This window comes from Macaca thibetana, chromosome 8 (genome assembly GCF_024542745.1).
Source record: "Macaca thibetana thibetana isolate TM-01 chromosome 8, ASM2454274v1, whole genome shotgun sequence".
Classification (NCBI taxonomy): domain Eukaryota; kingdom Metazoa; phylum Chordata; class Mammalia; order Primates; family Cercopithecidae; genus Macaca; species Macaca thibetana.
Genome location: NC_065585.1, coordinates 125,583,528 through 125,598,881, shown reverse-complemented (window position 1 = coordinate 125,598,881; position 15,354 = coordinate 125,583,528). Strand labels below are relative to the sequence as shown.

The window sequence follows — 15,354 nt, the reverse complement described above, 5'->3', positions numbered from 1 at the left end:
GGACAGGGCTTTTCAGTGCCGTGAAAAGGGTGGCATAGAGAGAGAGGGCGCCTTCCAGGCTGGGAAGGGAGCAGCAGCAGGAGAGTCGCGCTCGCCCCTGGCGCGTGGCCTGATCCATCGCCCTCCCCCACCGCGGGCACTGGTCGGACCGAGCCGGAGCCCCGCCCCGTGGGTGGGGCTGGGAGCATCACCCGCGCAGCTTCGCCGGGGCGCCTCCGGCAAGGGGGGTGCAACCTGTCTCGGGTATTCAAGTGTCCTCGATACCCACCAAACGGATCCAAAGAGTCTCAACACCAATGTAACATCCCACCCTGACCCATCTTTGCCCTCTGAGGAAAGCGGGCCCGAAATGAGTTGAGTTATTCATCCCCACCGCGGGGTTAGCGACAAGAAGCAGTTGAGTGGCCGAGGAGGAAGAGAGAAACGAATCCACTCGGGTCCTCCAGGCTGTTGGTTACCCACTTGGGCTTTCACAGCAGAGCTGCCAAATCCCAGAATTGAGGCCTCGGTGAAAAGCGCGCTTAGACTTGGGGAGGAGGCCAGGTGGGACCCGCGAGCCTTATCTCCCAGCCAAACTCTGCCGTTTATTAAGCGGCTGCGTTTCCTCCTAACTGGCGAAGGACTCAGGTGGGCGGGGCAAAGCTCAGTCTGGGAGGCGGCGGAAGCGAGTAGCTCGGCAGGGAGACTCGCTTGGCTTTCGTGCCGTCCGTGGACGCAGTCGCGAGGGTAGGTGACCGGGTTGGATTTCAGAGTCCTGCAGGAAATCCTGCCCTCTGGGTTGCACTTCCTGGTTGAGCCTCTGAAGTCTCAAGCAGCATTGTTTTAGTGCTTTGATGAAGCTCAGCACGCTACCGAAATCTCCATTATCCATTTGTATTATTTCTTTAGAAAACTCAACAATCTTTTTGTTGGAGGTGGGGAAATGAGAAGGTGATGTTTTGTTTTACTTTTTTTCCTATTTTTTTTTTAAAGGGGGAGTAGATGACAGTGTTCTCCTTAAGGAGGAAGTTTGACTTTTGAAACATACCACATGCTTAAAACACATTTGAGTTCCTGCATGAACAGTAAGCTAGCAGATGGTAGAAATACTCGTTATTAATTCAAAAAATATTTACTGCGGACCTACAATGTGCCAAGCATGTCTCCTGACTCTGGGGATAAGCAGTGAACAACAAAAAGACAAAGTTCTTCCACGCTGAGGCTTATATTCTAGGTGAGAAATGGGCAATAAACATAATAGGTAAGAAAATTACTTGGGATGTTAGTGATAAATGCTGTGGAGAAAAAGGGGGGGCCAGGAGCATCAAATGTGGAGATGAGAAGTGGTAGAGTCACAGTTTTAAATAAGAGAGACAGATAGACATGATTAAGGAGGTGAAGTTTGAGCATAAGTTTGAGGGAGGCCAGGAAGCTAGTTTTGTGTGTGCCCAAGAAAGAGTATTCTAGGCAGAGACAGCAGCTGTTAAAAGGCTTAAAAGGGAGAATGTGCCTGGCGTGTTCAGTTACAGCAGACGTGTGTGGGTCTGGCACAGAAGGAACAAGGGGAAAAGAAGAAAGAAGTATTAATAGATCAAGTAAGAGAGTTAAGGAGAGCAGGGCAAATTCTGTAAGGCATTCAGAGCCATTTCACTCCAGAAAAAAATTGTGTAATGTTGAATACACGTGTTAAATGTTGAATCTATTGAATTACCTTGGAGCTTAAAATAAGTGTGCCAAGAAGAAAATTCCCATCTTTTAGTTGTTATTACTAAATCAAATAGCTATTTGATTTGAAGATCATTCCTCTTCAGTACTCTTAAGCGTGATTTAAACATGTCACCAAGCATATTTTTTCCGTGCAAGAGGATGTTAATTGGTGATTAGGTAGTCTAGCAAAATCAGTTTCTTTATGGAAAAAATGTGTCGATTGACATACTATTCTTAGGCACCACTTTCGTAGAACTATGCATCTAACTTTCAAAGGCCTATTATATACTGATATTCTTTTCAGATAAAATGTAAATCTACTTCCCTAAAATTAAACCATTTTATGCATGTCTTTTTTTGAGACGGAGTCTCACTTTGTCGCCCAGGCTGGAGTGCAGTGGCGTGATCTCGGCTCACTGCAAGCTCTGCCCCCCAGGTTCACGCCATTCTCCTGCCTCCCGAGTAGCTGGGACTACAGGCGCCCACCACCACGCCTGGCTAATTTTTTTGTATTTTTAGTAGAGATGGGTTTCACTGTGTTAGCCAGGACGGTCCCAATCCTCCGACCTCGTGATACGCCCGCCTCGGCCTCCCAAAATGTGGGGATTACAGGCGTGAGCCACTGCGCCCGGCATGTCTTTTTTTTCTTACACATATATCTTTTTTTTTGCCTACACCATTCTTTAATACTAGAAATGTACAGAAAGTCAAGGCAAGGTGTGTGTAGGAGACTTTGCAGTGGTTTTTGGCATACTGATCTGTTCATAGAAAATGGTATTTAAATGTACAAATGCATGATTGTGTCCATGGAAAGGGTGGCTCAATACTGCAAAGAAGCATCAAGTTTAAGACTTGGATAACCTGTTTAGCGTGCAAGAGTCAGGATATGTAATCAGATTGTTTATGGAATAGCTGAAGTTCTTGGCAAGCCATGGACTTCCTAATCTCCCACCTAACATTCCTAGGTTCCTGAGGTGGAGCCTTGATTTAAAAGCATTGCAACCTAGCCACCCCACCCTAAATGAAGCCTATCGCATATAACACCACATTACTTGGAACAGGTTTGACTTGATTTAGTAAAACTGAATATACAAAAATGTGTACTAAAAGGTCAAGAGATATGGAAATAATGTTTCAGTTAGAGAAATTTTTTTAACTTTATTGACATTTTTTATGAATAAGGAAGCTTTTTATTTTACAGGTCTTTGTGGGAAGAAACAAAGAAATCACAAAATTAAGAGAGCTCAAATAATGGGTAAGAGTACCTCAACAACTGAATTGAGCTAGCTGAAATTGTGCTTATTATGCTTTGTCAAGAACTTTAATTATCTCTTCACGGGGTTTATGCCGGTTACATACAAGGATCCTGCATATTTTAGGGACCCTAAAGTTTATAACATCAGATATCGGGAATAAATTCTATCACATTGCCACTAATAAACTTTTTTTATAGTAAGTGCTTGTATGATGCCAATACTGACTCAAACCAACCTTTGGATAGAAAAGTGTTTCAGGAGTGACATAAAGAATGACACTTCCCCTTCATATCAATCAAGGTTCATTAAGCAGATCGCTTATTTAAAATGTTATCACATTTTACATATGTTGAATAAAAGTGGTTCTGTATGACTGTCATTATATCTGGTCCCCAGATAGCTCATATAATGTAATACACCATTCAATTGAAGGGAGTTAAAACTGCTCAGAATGATTTTCTAACTAGCAAATGTAAGTACGCCTGGTTAAGAGATCCTCCCTTTGTAGAAATGTTACATTGGGATGTATAGTGGTGCTGTCAACAAGAAGACAAAATATTCCTAGACAAGTCTATCCTCAAACCAGTAGTGTCTTTTACATAAAAAGATGATTTATATCTAATAGACACTGAAGGTGATAAACATGTATGTATATATGTATCAGTTCTGAGTTCCACTGACCTGTCCCAAACACACTGGATTACCAGGCTTATACTGTACTCAAAATTATGGATTTGCTAAATTTCGGGCAAAGGACTCTAAAGTAGGGGAGACATTACTGTTTGTGTTGGGTTATAGTTGCATAATAATTAAGGCTGCCAGATTTAGCAAGTACAAATGTAGGACAAATTTAAATTTTAGATCATGTTTTGCAAATTTATTGCGTGATACACAGCATTATATCTGGCAACTCTAGCCATAGTGTACTTCTAAAAAATTATCACTTAAGGAGAATTTTAATGACTCAGATAAACTTTCATATAAATTTCTTCCCACATTGTGAAAATGAGGCTATTCTTGCTTTTCTGATACTTTTCTTTTTTAATGAGATGGTTCTGTGTTGCCCAGGCTGGTCTCTAAATCCTGACCTCAATCAGTCCTCCTGCCTTGTCTTCCCGAAGTGCTGGGAGTATAGCTGTGAGCCACTGTGCCTGGCCTCACTTTTCCAATTCTAAAGAATGTGTCTGTGTAAGCCTTTCCCCCAACAACTTATTGAAAGGTGAAAAAAGGTTTGGAAATAAAAGCATCTGATGTTCAAAAAAGTACTTTGTAAAATAAATGCACTAAGACTTATCTGTGGATTACTGCAAACAGGTGAACATAGTAAAAACAAATGAACTTACCTTTACTAGGTAAGCAAGTAGCTCAACCTAGTAAAAACAATAAAAATGTTTGGCTTTACCCATCAGCCAAATTAAAAAATGTCCTTTTAAGGTTAAAAGGATCAAAACGTGGGAGACGGTGAATGTTCACCAAAACCTTCATCTTTTTCAGTCTCTTCAGCTGTTTCTGGGCTGCTCATTTTGGATGCTTTTTTTTTTTTTTTTTTGGTTACTACTATCAGTATCTGTTTTAGATGGTTTGTCTTGTGTGTCTAACAGCCATGATCTCTTTTTTTTGACACGAGTCTTGCTCTGTCGTCCAGGCTGGAGTGCAGTGGCGCTATCTCGGCTCACTGCCAGCTCCACCTTCTGGGTTCACACCATTCTCCTGCCTCAGCCTCCCGAGTAGCTGGGAGTACAGGCGCCCGCCACCGCGCCCGGCTAATTTTTTTATTTTTAGTAAAGACGGGGTTTCACCGTGTTAGCCGGGATGGTCTTGATCTCCTGACCTCGTGATCCGCCCGCCATGATCTCTTGAATTGCCAGCTAAGTCTAAGGCTTTATGCTTAATCATTTGTGGTGTACTAGCTGGACTAGCTTCAGGAATGTCAGTGTGTTCTACCATTAAGTTCAGATTGTCTACAACATCGAGATAGTGGTTGTTGTTACAGCTACCTTTAGAAACATGTCTATTTTTTAAAGACATAACACATGAATGAAGAAATTTAGATTCTGGAAAAAAGGTCCGTAATGCTTGACAAAGAAAAATGTTCTCCTGAGGGTTTTTGGATTCTCTTCTCTTGTGCTGCCTGACTCTGGGCTCATCTCCTTTTTTCAATTTCTCTTTTTAATCTGTTTACATCCTTTACTAGTTTATCTACTGCTTGTTCACTGTCTTCCACTTTTTTGCATATACTCTTAATTCCTCTTGTAATGAAGCATACATTTCTTTTATCTTGTGTACCTCCTTTAAGGATCCATCTTCCAAAAATTTAGAGCTGTGTGTTTGTAGTGCTCGGCTAAAACCAGCGGACATACAGGAAAATGATACAGTTTTATAACCTAGTTGTTCAGACATGCCCAGGTTGGCAACCACTAAAACCCTGTGAAAAAGTCCTTTTTGAGGTTTATATAAGGCATGTTCCAGTCGATGAGTAGAGCAGCTTTCTGTTATGATACTTGGTGTTCATAGCAGAAAAACAAGGTCTTGGTTTGAAAAATGCTCCTGCAAGTTTTTGTGAAGCAGCCTCTCTCTAAATGTGATGATCTGATCTGAATGACAATGGAATTTGTACCAACCTACCACATTCTGTGACATTTGATAATATTTTCTTCAGTGCTTGCTCCTTTACTTCACCTGAAGAATTATCAAAGCTAAAAAGCTGATAGCATGGAATATATTTCTCAATGTCAATTGTATAAACAACTTCAACATCATCCATTTGGGAATCAGTAATGCTTTTTTTTTTTGAGGTGGAGTCTAGCTCTGTCACCCAGGTTGGAGTGCAGTGGCCCGATCTTGGCTCACTGCAACCTCTGCCTCCCGGATTCAAGCAATTTTCCTGCCTCAGCCTCCTGAGTAGCTGGGATTACAGGCGCCCGCCACCACGCTCGGCTAATTTTTGTATTCTTAGTAGAGATTACAGGTGCCTGCCACCACGCCCAGCTAATTTTTGTATTCTTAGTAGAGACAACGTTTCACTGTGTTGGCCAGGCTGGTCTCGAACTCCTGACCTTGTGATACGCCCACCTCGGCCTCCCAAAGTGCTGGGATTACAAGAGTGAGCCACCGTGCCCGGCCCCAGTAATACTATTTTTGGCTTCAATTTTTACTTCCCCAAGGATACTGTCTCTGAGTCCGTACTGAGGTGCTGGAAGGGGAGTACGCTGAACACAAAGCCCGAGAGCGCCACCGACGTGCTCTGGCCCTCCATGCTGCCGCCGCCTCAGGCTGCAGGAGAGGGCCAAGAAATAAACATTTTAACAGAAGTATTCACTAATACGAAGGGGTGGCCTGCCCCTCCACACCTGTGGGCGTTCCTCATTAGGTGGAACGAGAGACTTGAGAAAAGAAATGAGACACAGAGACAAAGTATGAAGAAAAAGTGGGCCCAGGGGACCGGCGCTCAGCATACAGAGGACCCGCGCCAGCACCGGTCTCTGAGTTCCCTCAGTACTTATTGATCATTATCTTTACCATCTTAGGAAAAGGGAAGTGGCAGGATAATAGGATCATCACAGGGAGAAGGTCAGCAGTAAGACATATGAATAAAGATCTCTGTGACATGAGTAAGTTTATGGAAAAGTGCTGTGCCTTGATACGCATATGCAAACATCTCCATAAACCTTTTTAGTGTATAAAGAGTAGCCTTGCTGTTAGCACATCCCACCTTCAGCCCTAAGGCAGTTTTCTCCCATCTCAGTAAACAGAACATACAATGGGGTTTTACACCGAGATGTTCCATTGCCCAGGGACGGGCAGGAGACAGATGCTTTTCTCTATCTCAACTGCCAAGAGGCCTTCTTTCCTCTTACACTAGTCCTCCTCAGCACAGACCCTTCACGGGTGTCAGGCTGGGGGACAATCAGGTCTTTCCCTTCCCACGAGGCCATATTTCAGACTATCACATGGGGAGAAACCTTGGACAATACCTAGCTTTCCTAGGCAGAGGTCCCTGTGACCTTCCGCAGTGTATGTGTCCCTGGGTACTTGAGATTAAGAGAATGGTGATGACTTTTAACCAGCAAGCTGCCTTCAGGCACTTGTTTAACAAAGCACACCCTGCACAGCCCAAATCCATTAAACCTTGAGTCACCACAGCAGGTGTCTCTTGCAAGGACAGGGTTGGGGGTAGGCTCACAGATTAACAGCATCTCAAATACAGAACAAAATGGAGTCTCTTATGTCTACTTCTTTCTATATAGACACAGTAACAGTCTGATCTCTCTTTCTTTTCCCCACACCAATGGGTTACTTAATTTTTTCAAGGCTTAATATATTTAAAATGTATTCTGAGTTTCAAACAGGTTTTTGTTCAACTCTTCAGGAAGGGATCTAGATAATAAAAGATGTTTAAAAATGGAAAATCAGAAACCATACAAAATTATTGTTTCTTTTTCTGTAGCAGCTTTATCACACCAAAAAAGATGTTTTATTTTTAGTTCTCTTTTATTTTCTTGAGACAGGGTCTCTCTCACTTTGTCACCCGGGCTGGAGTACAGTGGTACCGGAGAATAGCTTGAGCTTCAACCTCCTGGGCTCAAGCTATCCTCCCGCCTTAGCCTCCTGAGTAGTTGAGACTACAGGCACAAGCCACCATGCCCAGCTGATTTTTTTCATTTGCAGACAGGGTCTCCCTGTGGTGCCCAGGCTGGTCTCGAACTCCTGGGCTCAAGTGATCCTCCCACCTTGGCCTCCCAAAGTGCTGGGATTACAGGCGTGAGCCACTGTGCCCAGCTTGTTTTATTTTTAGATGATAAAAAATGTTAAATCATCACCTTCAGCTTGAGGTATTTTGATACTGTATTTTATTCCACTACAAAACTATAAATTTAGTGCTCACATTTAATGTAATTGTTCCTCCATATGATATCAAAATAAAATAGTTATATTATTCTTTTTAAAAAAAATTTAAATACTGCGATACATGTGCAGAACATGCATGTTTGTTACACAGGTATACATGTGCCATGTGGTTTGCTGCACCTATCAACTTATCATCTAGGTTTTAAGCCCTACATACATTAGGCATTTGTCCTAATGCTCTCCCTCCCTTCCCCCCCATGTTAATTATTCTTTACTTTGCACTTACATTTCTGTTTCTATTGAAACATTTTTCATGTCTCATTGAACCTGACACCCGAAACATGTTGGAATTTGAAGAGCCACTTAAAAAAATACTTTGTTCTATTTCCACTTTTCTTGATGAGACCTAGGGTTCTGACCCCAAAATTATTTTCAGTTTAACTCAAATGTGATCATCTCTCAATGTTTTTGCCATTTGGACTTCATATTTTCACATAGTTTCATTTTTCATAGTTCCATTTTACAAAAATAATTAAGAGTAATAAGTTCATGCTAAATTCATTTAGTCTGTCACACATATTGATCTCTTAATGTAGGTGCTGGGTAACAGTGATCAAATGATTCCTGCCCTCCTGGACTTTCAGTCTAGTGGTAGAGAAAAATAAAGATGGAGGAGAACGTATAAATCCAACAAGTAGCTTGAAATTTCAATACATTTCACTCATTCTTCCAGGCTCTACCATCTGGTTGCATATTGTACATTGGGAATGTTTCACCAGCCTCAATTCCACTGTTCATTATGTGGCCCGTATGTGACTTAGATGAGACACATTCTTACCCTTATCTCTCGGGGCGAGCCTCAATTGGCTTACGACATTTAAAGTCTCCTTATACCTCTTGCCACAGTGCTTGGCTTAGGCCTTAGTCACTCAGGCACTTAAACCAAACAGGCCATGGTTTGAAGCTCAGGATGTTTGCTCTGTAATTGAGGCAATTGTCATCTCTCTCTCTCTCTTTTTTTTTTTTTCTTTTTTTCTTTTTTTGAGGCAGAGTTTTGTTCTTGTTGCCCAGGCTGGAGTGCAGTGGCACAGTCTTGGCTCACTGCAAACTCTGCCTCCCAGGTTCAAGCAATTCTCCCACCTCAGCCTCCTGAGTAGCTGGGATTACAGGGACCCGCCACCCCGCCTGGCTAATTTTTTGTATTTTTAGTAGAGATGGGGCTTCACCATGTTGGCCAGGCTGGTCTCAAATTCCTGACCTCAGGTGATCCACTTGCCTAGGCCTCCCAAAGTACTGGGGTTACAGGCGTGAGCCACCGTGCTCAGCCTTGCCTTCTCTCTTCTAATATGAAAGAGGAAGCTAGGAATCCCCATTGCTGCTGGCATGCATGCTATAAACCTGAAGGGAGCCGCCTAAGATGAAATTGATACTGTGGAGTGCGCAGTGGAAAGATGGAAAGAAACTGGGTCATTGATGACATTGTCAAGAGGCTAGATCAACCAACCCCAGATCCTGTCCAACAACTGGACTCTTCATTTACATCAGCCACTACTCTGTTATTGAAGCTTGGACAAGTTGGTTTGCTTGCAAGTTAAATTATTGTATCTGAGAGCATCCTAACTGATACATAAAAATAGACATTTCTCCCTTGTTGAGAAGCGGATATACAGTAAATCTATGAAGCTTAAGTTTTAGTACCTTCACTTGCTCATGCCCCTTCCCAGCCTTTTACCAAATTTTATACTTGTAATTTTGTATTCTTTTCCTTAAGGAGGACCACTCAAATTGCATAAGATTCAGGTGTCACAAAACCTGGATCTAGCATCAGATGTTTTCGGAAAAAAACGTCCACCTTTCTTTGCAATCTCCTCCATTCATGTCTCCCTAGGGAAGGAGAGATGTATCTAATTGGTAATTAGTTGAAAAGATCACCGAACATGCATGGCCTGGCTTCTCTTCTGGCACTCTCATTCAGATCTGCCTACCCACAGTAGTAGATCTGCCTGCCCACAGTGGTAATCCCACTGCAGCAAGCCTTGGATGACAAGAGTGAACGTCATCCAATGAGTGAAGCCTTGGATGACAAGAGTGGACGTGAAAGTAGTTGCTGCCTTTGACCACATCTTCCCAAAGTGACACATCACCAACACACTTTAAAATCATGACGTTATAACATAATGGCTGTGAAGATTTGGAAGAAAGCACTCTAAAATGAGAGCTCTGGGAGACCTAGAGAGAAGGCAGTCAAGGAATGGCGCCTGTAAGCACTTCCTGCCAGCAGGGTGCACATCCGGTCCCTACGCCTCCATCCTCACCCTGCCCTCAGCTCACTCCCCTCCTGTTAGAAATTGACTGTGCCCCTGAAAAGTCATTTGCATTTGTCTAATGACTGAGTACACAAGTTCATTCCAAAGTAGAAGGTGTTGGAATTCCATTTTGGCCTGAGGTCAAAATTGTTTTCTCTGTTTCAGCTTAATGAACAAGAAAGCAGAATCTAATCTGTGTATATTTCTAATGCCTGCGTATATTTCTCAACTGTTTCCCGGCTCAGAAAGGTGAGGAGTATGACAGTCACCCTGAAATGACAAGAGAAGCCAACAATAACAATTATAGTAATAATGTGTGTACAGAAAGTACTAAACGACCATTAAATGAAGAGCAGATTACTAGGTGTTATGGATGATACATATGCAGTGAAATACAAGTTCCAGATCTCAGGGAGTTTGCAAGTGAAAAAGAATATAACATATATACAAGGGAACTTCAAAAAGTTCATGAAAAATGAAGTTAAAGGACAAAAAGTATAAACTTTATTTCTTAACGTAAGCACCATCAAGGTCAAGACACTATTGTCAGCAATACCAGCCATTTAGTCCATCCTTAAAAAAAATGAGGGTCCCGGGAATTTAACCATGTCAATGCAGTCTTTATTAACTGTAGAAAAATGGGTGCCCTTTACAGACTTTTTAAGATTAGGAAACAAAAAGAAGTCAGAAAGATTTCCCGTGGAAGCTCTTGCAAAATTGCCCTTGTTTGATGAGATGAATGGGCAGGAGCATTGTCATGGTGAAGAAGGACTCTGGTGAATCTCCTGGGCATTTTTCTGCTAAAGCTTTGCTTTCTCAAAATACTCTAATAATAAGGAGATGTTGTCATTTTTTGGCCCTCTAGAAAATCAACAAGCGAAATGCCTTGAGCATCACAAAGAACTGTTGCCATGATCTTTGCTCTTGACTGCTTTGTTTTTGGAGAGAGTCTTGTTCTGTCACCCCAGCTGGAGTGCAGTGGCGCAATCTTGGCTCACTGCACCTGTACTCTCCACCTCCCAGGTACAAACACTTCACCTGCCTCAGCCTCCCAAGTAGCTGGGATTACAGACATGCACCAGCACTCCTAATTTTGTATATTTATATTTTTATTTTATTATTATTTTTTGGAGATGGAGTATCGCTCTGTCACCCAGGCTGGAGTGCAGTGGCGCCATCTCGGCTCACAGCAACCTCCGTCTCCCAGGCTCAAGCAATTCTCATGCCTCAGCCTCCGGAGCAGCTGGGATTACAGGTGCGTGCCACCACACCTGGATAATTTTTGTATTTTTAGTAGAGACAGGCTCTCACCGTGTTGACGAGCAGGGTCTCAAACTCCTGACATCAAATGATCCACCTGCCTCGGCCTCCCAAAGTACTGAGATTACAGGTGTGAGTCACTGCACCTGGCTTAACTTTTGTATTTTTAGGAGAGATGAGGCTTCACCATGTTGGCCAGGCTGGTCTCAAACTCCTGGCCGGAAGTCCACCTGCCTCCACCTCCCAAAGTGCTGGGATTACAGGTGTAAGCCACCGCGCCTGGCCTGGTCTGCTTTTGCTTTGACTGCACCATTTGCAATTCTTGGAAGCCACTGCTTTGATCGTGCCTTGTATTCAGGATCCTTCTGGTAAAGCCATCCTGTTATAGTTCTTCAAATAAATGCTTCAGCATCTTGATCTCACTTGTTTAAAATGTTCATTTAAGGCCGGGCGCAGTGGCTCACGCCTGTAATCCCAGCACTTTGGGAGGCCAAGGCAGGCGAATCACCTGAGGTTGGGAGTTTGAGACCAGCCTGACCAACATGGAGAAACCCCGTCGCTACTAAAAATATAAAATTAGCCAGGTGTGGTGGCACATGCCTATAATCCCAGCTACTAGGGGGGATTGCTTGAACCTGGGAGGCGGAGGTTGTGGTGAGCCAAGATCGTGCCATTGCACTCCAGCCAGGACAACAAGAGTGAAACTCCTAAAAAATAAGTTCATTTAAAAGGTCTGCTGTTGACTGCAGCTGATCTGGGTGTAATGGTTTTGGCATCCACTGAGTGGAAGGTTTGCTCAACTTTAATTTTTCATTTGTAATTGTGTAAGCTGAACCAGTGAGATGTCTATGCTGTTGGCTGTTATTTGTGCTGTTAATTGTTAGTCCTCTTCAACTAGGGCATGAAGGTGATGAATTTTTGTCTCACAAATGGATGTAATGATCCGGCACTGTGGGTTTCCTCTTCAACTCTGTCTCATCCGTTTTTAAATTGAGTTATTTGTTTGTGAACTGCTGCTTTCTTTGGGGGCATTGTCACCATAAACTTTTTGTAAAGCATTTGTGATTTCACTGTTCTTCCACCAAAGCTTTACTGTAAATTTGATATTCTTGCTTCAATTTTACAGAATTTGTGTTGCTCAGACAGAGACTGTTTTCTAACTGACGACTTCTTCTTAGTACCTCCAGCTAGATCCTTTGAGACATATTACAGCAAGATAGTATGAGTTTATTTTGGTGCAAACAAATTTTGAAATCATGCATAGTTTTTTTTGTAGCATGCATTTTCCATGGACTTTTTGAAGTCCCCTTATATATATAGACTTATAAAGGCAACTTCAACTGAAACATATTTTATACATGTTCTATGTGGTTGAAGATATAAAATTACCATTTTTGTAGGTAAAATGTATTTGAATATTAACACTTTCATATAGCCAACCTAATTGTTACCATCACCCAAAATATTCACAGTTACTTGACTTGGAAACTTCAACATTCCAGAACATTCACAGTTACTTGACTTGGAAACTTCAACATTGTAGAGCATTCACAATTACTCGACTTGGAAACTTCAACATTCCAGAACATTAACAATTACTCGACTTGGAAACTTCAAATTCCAGAACATTCACAATTACTTGACTTGGAAACTTCAGCATTCCAGAACATTCACAATTACTTGACTTGCCATCACGCTGTAATTACCTGTAGACCTCTGGGGTCCCCTGCTTCTCCTCACTCCTTGAAGGTTTTGACTCCTGACTCACTGTCGCTCTTTTAAATGTGACTCTTGGCAACATTCTTGGTGATTTCAACATCCACAAAGACAACCTTTCCAGTATTCTCGTTTCTTGACTTCTGAAAATGTTCTTGGATGCCATTTTACCTCAAATACCCAGTTCCATGGTTATATCTTAGACACTGGAATATTTACATCATTTTGCTTCTGGGGTACCACTCTTTTGATTCTTCCCTTACTCATTGGCCACATTTTGAATAGTCTGTTGGTTTCTCCTCATCAACTGACCTCTATATGCAGGAATACCCTAGGGCCTGGTCATCAGACATTGTTTTTTCTTTGTCTGTGCTCACCACTTAATGTGACCTCATTCACTCTCATGACTTTAGTCCCATCTGAATACTGATGACAACTATGGTTTAAATGCGTCCCCTCCAAAATTCAGGTGTTGCCGGTGTGCTGATAATAAGAGGTGGCTTCTTGAAGAGGTGATTAAGTCATGAAGGTTTCTCCCTTATGAATGGAATTAAGGCCTTTATTAAAAAGGCTTCTCAGCCATCATCCTCAGCAAACTAACACAGGAACAGAAAACCAAACACTGCATGTTCTCACTCATAAATGGGAGCTGAACAATGAGAACACATGGACATAGGGAGGGGAACATCACACACTGGGGCCTGTCAGGGTAGGGTGAGGGGACGGAGAGCATCAGGATAAATAGATAATGCATGTGGGGCTTAATACCTAGGTGATGGGCTGACAGGTGCAGCAACCCACTGTGGCATATGTTTACCTATGTAACAAACCTGCTCATTCTGCATGTGTATCCTGGAACTTAAAGTAAAATTTACACAAAAGAAAATATAAATGGTTAATTAACAAATAAAAATGTATTTCACCTCAAAAATAAAAATAAAAAATAAAAAGGCTTCACCAAGCATTTGGCATCTTTTGCTCTTCTTCTTTCTACCAGATGAGAACACAGTAAGAAGGCTGCACCAGAGGCTGTGCTCTTGATCTTGGACTTAACCTCCAAAACTGAGAAAATAATTATCTGTTCTTTATAAATTGCCCAATGTCAGGTACTCTGTTACAGCAGCACAAATGGACGAAGACAGTGATTTCCAAATTTATATCACTAGCTCAGACCTGTCCTCTGAATTCAGATTCTTATATGTAGCTGCTTCTCAGCCTCATCTACTTTGGATATCTAATAGGCATCTTAAATGTGTCCTGTCTAAAAAAGAACTTATGGGCCAGGCACAGTGACTCATGCCTGTAATCCTACCATGTTGGGAGGCTGAGGCAGGTGGATCACCTGAGGTTAGGAGTTCGAGACCAGCCTGGCCAATGTGGCAAAACCCTGTCTCTACTAAAAAATACAAAAATTAGCTGGAAGATTGGCATGTGCCTGTAATCCCAGCTACTCAGGAGGTTGAGGGAAGAGAATCGCTTGAACCAGGTACGTGGAGGCTGCAGTGAGCCGAGACTGCGCCATTGCACTCCAGCTAAGGCAACAAGAATGAAACTCGGTCTCTAAATAAATAAATAAATAAAAATAAAAAAGAACCTATTTTCTTATACACTGTCTCTTTCCCAAATCTTCCCTATCTCAGTAAATGGCACGTTCATCTTTCTAGTTTGTTTAGGCCAAAAAATCTTACAGTCACTTTCATTTTTCCCTTTCTTACCACATAATCAATGCACCAGCAAATCCTATTAGCTTTACCTTCAAAATATATGATACCCAGAATCCGACCACTTCTCACCACTTTCTACTTCTGCTTTTCTTCCAGGTTACTCTTATCTGGATTATTGTAGCCACCTTGTAACCGGTATCCCCGCTTTCTCCCATCCCCCATCTAATCTCCACAAAAATCAGAGCATGTCACTCCTGGCCCCAAGGTCCCCTCAACGACTCCACCCCACCCCACTCAGATCTTTTTTTTTTTTTTTTCGAGATAGAGTCGAGCTCTGTCTCCTAGGCTAGAGTGCAGTGGTGCTATCTCAGCTCACTGCAACCTCCACCTCCTGGATTCAAGCGATTCTCCTGCCTCAGCCTCCTGAGTAGCTGGGACTACAGGTGCACATCACGCCTGGTTAATTTTTATGTTTTTAGTTGAGAATAGGGTTTTACCATGTTGGCCAGGCTGGTCTCGAACTCCTAACCTCAGGTGATCCACCCACCTTGGCCTCACAAAGTACTGGGATTACAGGTGTGAGCCATCATGCCCAGCCTAAAGTCAATTATCTTACCA

The 15,354-nt window shown here is 42.4% G+C and overlaps 1 pseudogene; it reads right to left on the bottom strand.

The window, feature by feature from the left end:
- Positions 1 to 4,352: 4,352 nt before the first annotated feature.
- On the bottom strand, positions 4,353 to 6,295 carry LOC126960719 (BRCA1-A complex subunit Abraxas 1-like; annotated as a pseudogene).
- Between the last annotated feature and the right edge of the window lie 9,059 nt (positions 6,296 to 15,354).